The following is a 6528-nucleotide window of genomic DNA, read 5'->3' as shown; positions in this document are numbered from 1 at the left end:
GCTACACCAAAAACTGGGTTGTTCCTCATGGAGAAGGCATGTCCTGCTGTTCTATTATGAATCTATTGTGAATTGATGAGAAAGACTGAATAGCTCACTGTGCCTTTGTGCTGATGGGAAGCACTGTTCTTATCTCTTGCGTGGTTTAGTGGATCATTTTGCAAGTAACTGTCAGGGCAAAGTCCACCTGAAGACACACACACACACACTTTAGTTTGTGCTTCCTGCGTTTGTATCCAGTCTTATGAAACCTTAGAAAACACTATGTGTTTACGTGTGCAAAACTCACTGTTACAATGCTGAAGAATTTGCCATGTAGTTGTTAGTATGTTGCTATGTGCTTACGAGGGAGTCCTTGGTGGTTGCCAGGGTGTTGCTATGTGGTTTCTAAGGTGTTCTTCGTAGTTGCTGGTGTTGCTATGCAGTTGTTAGGTTGTTGATACAGTATGTGGCTTTTAAGTTTTTTTTGTGATTAGTTGTGTTTCTATGTGGTTGCCAGGGAGTTACTGTTGTTTCTGAGGCTTTCTATATGGTTCTTGTTGGTGTGTTGCTAAAGTGTTCTGAGTGGTTGTTAGTATGTTGCTATGTGCTTACTAGGGTGTTCCAGGTGGTTGCCAGGGTGTTGTCATGTGGTTGCTAAGTGTTCTGAGTGGTTGTTAGTGTGTTGCTATGTGGTTGCTACAGTGTTCTGTTTGGTTTCCAGGAAATTGTCATGTCGTTGCCAAGGTGTTCTGAGTAGTTGTCAGTATGTTACTATGCTGTTGCTAGGGTTTTGTGGGTGTGAAGAGCAGAAATGCTGTCAGACTGCAGGCAGCTGAGGATTGTTTTGTGATTTGTACTGGTTTCTGGTTTCCCCAGGGTTCAGCCTGCTGTCTGGAGCTCTTAGGACATGACAAAAGCCAGGTCAACAAAGCCTAATTTATTAGAGAAGGACACAATAGCTGCTCTCAGAGAAACGGGCAGTGCGGAGGGGAGCCTCCTGCAGAAAAAGACAGAGTCTAACAATAATAATGAAACAATAGACAAACCGAAGTGTTTCCCTTGAGTGACTCGTCCGTTTTTTCTTTCAGATTTCAACTGGGCAGCAGTATTCTTACAAGGGTAAATCTCACAAAAGTGTATCATATTTTACCCCATGATCAAAGGAAAGAGTTAAGAAATGAAATTTAGCTTACATTTTAAAAATTCTAAAATATATTTTTGCTTAATATAAATCCTTTTAAAGATTTTTGTTTTATTTATTTAAATATTCATGTAAATCTTTATTTTTCAGTGCTTTTTAAATGTAAAACTTAAAAATATGTGCATTTTTCAACAATTTTGTATATGTCCATTTGTCATCATTATGTTGTTTTACATGTGTATGGGCATCAGCAATCCTGCTCTCTCTGTATTGGCATTAAGATATAAAAAAATCATATCAGTCAGCCATCAATTAATTGCATAACAATAAAGCATATTTTACCCCCACAAATTTTCATTACCATAATGCAAAACAATCTAATTCTCATTACTGTAATGTGAAAAATATGATATAATATTCATAATTCAAATAATGTGTGCATAATGACATTTGATGTACTATGTTTTATTTATAATGATTAAAAAAAATGTGCAGCATACAATTACTTTATTACAGAGAATCATGTTTTTTTTTTCAAAAAAATACATGTTTTAATTGTAATAAATAATGCAAAAATGTAACTGGCCTAAAATAGACTTCATTCATTCATTTTGATTTGATTTGATTTTTAATTGACTCCTGTTTCCATCCTAAGTAAATTGCTGTTTATTTGTGATGATTTACTGCTCATCTGGTGACCTTTCCACTGTTTGATTAATTTCATTATATCAAAAAATGAATCCCTCCTGCTGCTTAAAGATCTATTACAGCATTGGAAATGAATGTACGATGTGTCTCTTGCAAAGCATTTCTCAAATTGTATGATTTACATGATTCATTGAACTCTTGGTACAAATGCAGAAAAAGCCAGAGTCCTTTAAAATGATGCCACCAGCTTCCACTTTAATTACACAGTGTCGCATGGTGCTTGATTTTTCAAACAGACCTTTGCTTTTGTCTTCCGTCTCCATCTTTACTTTGCTGTTGTCCAGGAGATGGATGGTTTCAGAGGAGCATATATTATGGCGAGCCTGCCACTATTATGATTATGGCTGTAATGACCTGTTTTTGATCAAATAACACCGAAGGCATCTCATTTGCACATCTCTCGCATTCTCATGCTGATGTATGAAGGAGGAAAAGGTTAGCGCTGACCTGACACTGCTAATTAAAAGGGACAGCGTTCAGTGTTAATATGACAAGACACAAACCGACAGCTGGCATGGAAATGTGCATGCCAGACACTGTGTGCACTCCACCAGACATGTGCCGCTTTCTCACGTCCTTTGTTAAGACAATATGGTGTTTGCACACAGAACGCCATGACAGATTTTACTCGTCTTTAAAAGAAAAGGCGGTTGCTAGCAAGTGTCTAAATGGGACTACAGAGGTTGTCGGGGACATTAAACCTCGGGTGCTCTTTGGTCATTTTTCATCGGAATGGCATAAAACTTGGTCCAGGAAACTATCCCAAAATTTCCACAATTTTCCATTGCCAATATTTCCCAAAATTCTGGAATGTTTCCGGAAAGTTACCGGAAATTTTCAGCCTCTTTCCAGCCCAATTGAAAAATATATATTTCACGTAAAATTTGAAAATAGAATTTGTTAATTTTTTTCATAATAATAAACTTTAAAAAGAGACCAAACTTTAGTCTTTGCTCCAAAGCATTCAAGATTTTTTACAACAATTTAAGTTGTAAATTTTGTTTTCAGGTATATGCTCAAAATGTAGTAAAAAAAGGAGAAAATGGATTATAACTACTGCATAAATATAACTTAATACCATAAAATCCCTTTAAAATACAAAATATTAAGTAAAAAAAATGATCAAACTAAAATAATCAATCATTTTTGACTGCCACGCAAGGAGCACCAGAGACATCAGATCAAACAGGTAGGCTAAGCTTATTTTCTGCAATAATCCTAAAGCCAATGAAAAAAATCCTACTGGGATTTTTGTTGAGGGAACTTCTGGATTGACACCATCACTGCAACACTATCAAGGGCATAGAATTTAACAGAGATGCTAGGGACATTTCTATATGCAGTGACTAAATTGTCCACAGCAATAATTTTGATCAAACAATAGCAACAGTCCTGGGCAAGTTTTCTGTCACAATCATGCAGATTCGTCTAATTCATTTTATATATTTGATGTTGCTAAAAAGAACATTATTTTGTGTATTTGGTGTAATGAAATGTGTTTATGCGGTTTAAGGTTAAAAAAACACATTATTTTCCACATACTGTACATTATTGTTTCTCCTCTATGCCCCGCCTTTCTGAAACACGTCGATTTTTACAAAGATCATCGGTCTGAAAAGAGAGATGTGCTCTGATTGGCCAGCTATCCAGTGCGTTGTGATTGGCCGAATACCTCAAGCGTGAGACGGAAATGTTATGCTCATATCATACTGTGATGCGCTGTCCGGCCGGAGCGACGAGACAAACTTACTGTCTGTGAGTCAGAACAGCCGGCATTGTAGCCAACTCTACCAGGATCAGGAAACAGTCCTCCATAAAATGTGCTGCACACATCTGAACATTTGGGTTGAACTGTTCTGGAACAGTGTTGTAAATACCACTTAACCACTGATTTGTAGTTATGTCCATTTTTGGAAGGTCAAACAAAGTAGTTTCGCTTTCACAGCGAAACACACAGCGCCTCTACAACATGGCGGCAGCAGCAACAATACTACAGCGAGAATAAAAGTTACGCCTTCTTTCTTTGCGTGAACATTTGGGCGGCGTTATGCAAATCTTCCCACATTGTGACGTAGACATGTGGGGGCGTGTTAGAACGAGCCGTTTTAGGTAGGCGTGGCTGACTCTGAACTTTTATAAAGAATATCTCTTTGGATTTGAGACTTTAGTCTTTGCAACTTTACAGATCTTCTTTATGCACCAAGAGCTTGTAACACTCCAAAGAGAAAGGAAGAATTTAAATCGCATCATATGACCCCTTTAATGGAGTGTTTTCACTAGTCCGCAGCTGGTCACCTCACCTGAATATGTTCGTAGATTTGTGTTGGATGTTTGAACATGGAAAGCAGTTATCTTCAGAATGGAAATATGGATATTTTATTTGTAAACATCATACTTTAAGTTAATGCCATAAAACTAGCAGGCTAAAAGTAGTACTGACAGTGTCGTGTAAACATGGCTGAAGGCACAAAAAGTGGAGGAACAGACAAACCGATTCAGCTGAGTGAGTCATTTACACTGGAAGTGCTCCGATTGATTCAAACTCGATTCACTAGCAAAAACCAGATCAAAAAAGCCATTCATTTTCGAATTTCGACATGATATAGCTTTAAAAAGCATGTAGTGATGGGTGAAATGGCGCTTTTCGAAACTCCGAATCAGTTACTTGTGTCGCAAAAAGATTCACTGTTTCGAAGCACTGCATACGGATCGCTCATCACAAATCATTTGATTCAGATCGGAACTTCGGAGCAGGTTCGAGAATCATTTGATTTAGATCAATATAGATCTAATACAAAACTTGAAAGGAAACCATATGGTTTACGAAATGTATAAGTTTTGTAGGCACATTTGTGGCTTTAGGCCTCTAATGCAGCAGTTGAGGCTTTAGAGGGACAAATACACAGCTGCTTTAAAAGGACAAAAAGCTAATCAGGACAAGTTAAAATGTCTAAAACATCATTCAAAGTGAGTTTTCCCTTCACATCTGCTCCTTTTTGTTTCATTTGGTCGAGCTAAACTGATGATTATTTCTTAACAATAGTGCTTCTTTTTCCTTTTGTTCTGTTCTTGTGCTCTGTCGTCTCCGGCATGGCCTTCATCTGTGAACATGCTCCAATTAACAGAGCCAAAACAAGCAGCACCATTAAGACGGCCGCCCACTGGAGGAGCCAGGGAAGGAACCAAGAGGCTGCTGGGTAACACAAGTCCTGTGATCCTGCACTCATTCATCTTGTCAAATCAACACTGTTCTCGCTGTTTGCCGGATGATGTGTGTTTCCTTGATGGAGCATTCCTTCTCGGGTCTAAATGTTGCCTGACAGAAGCTGGGGATTTTCCAGGGTCATATGATAACACTTGATTCTGGCAATGGCTTGATTGTTCTCTTGATTTGGAAGATTAAATAAATCATTTGGTCTCAATAATGTTCAGTTGTGTGTGTGTGTTCCCAGGTAACAGTGAACGTTCTCAGAACTTTGGCTAATGTTCTGGGAACATTCTCTTAAATTTATGAACGTCCGGTAACATTAATAGAATGTTTGTTCAAAGTTATCTGGTCTTTAATAATGTTCTCTAAACGTTACTATAAAAACATTATTTACTGTACTTCATTTATAGGATGTTTTTTTCTGAAATGTTTTAGTTGGACATTCATCATTTCAGAATGCTCATAGAACATTTAAAAGTAACATTCCCATAATGTTTGCAAAATGGAATGTTCCATTAAAAAGCAGCCAAGAAAAAACGAGACGTTGTGAACATTCAGATAAAATTCAGAAATAATGTTTTCATAAATTAATGGGAACGTTAAAACATTTTCTTAGAAGATTTTTATGTTAGCTGGCTTGGTTATACAAGGAAAAATGAAACCAAACACTGGTTTCCAAAATTACGGAAGTTCTAAGCGGCCATGCATTATTATTTTTTTTCCTTCTTGTTTTCTCGTTATAACGACTTAATTTCTCGTTATATCGACATAACGAGAGTTGTTTTCTCGTTATAACGACTTATTTTCTCGTTATATATACATAACGAGAGTTGTTTTCTCGTTATAATGACTTAATTTTCTCGTTATATCGACATAAAAAAGTATGTAATAGGTAATAGGTGGCACTATTGACCTGAATATAACTGATGGGGTGTTGTAGGCTATGCTGTATGTCCACTTTACTGTACGCGTTTGGGATAGAATGAACTACCTCGTGATCACTATAATTTGTACAGGATTGTTCATTAGGCTACTGACATTTAATTCATTCATAAATGTTAAATGCTTGAATCAATATGACTATTTTGTGTATTAAGTTCTTGCTAGATGCATGAGTTTCACCAACGCGTTCTGTGTCATAAAATAATAACTGCTTATTAAAACCAAGGTTGACGTCACTGTATTCTGTTTGCACCTATATCTTTATTTGTGCTTCTTTGAGGTACATTATTGTTAGTTAATAAGCGGGGGTGTTCTGTTTATCTACAGTAGGACAGGCTTCAACGACGTAGGCTATTTGTAATGTGCCTCTTTTCCTTATTATTAATCTTTATTGTTAATCATTAAATGTATATTGATAAGAAATGTGATTTATATGTAAAGTGTATAGGCTAATTTAATTCAGTGATGTTCTACAGTGTTGTAATCTTTTGTGTTTTCTACATTTCTGTGTGGAAACCACACAAGCACACACACACACACACACACA

The sequence above is a fragment of the Sinocyclocheilus grahami genome, unplaced genomic scaffold (genome assembly GCF_001515645.1).
Source record: "Sinocyclocheilus grahami isolate Dianchi unplaced genomic scaffold, SAMN03320097.WGS_v1.1 scaffold73.1, whole genome shotgun sequence".
NCBI lineage: Eukaryota > Metazoa > Chordata > Actinopteri > Cypriniformes > Cyprinidae > Sinocyclocheilus > Sinocyclocheilus grahami.
This window is presented reverse-complemented; position numbering follows the sequence as displayed.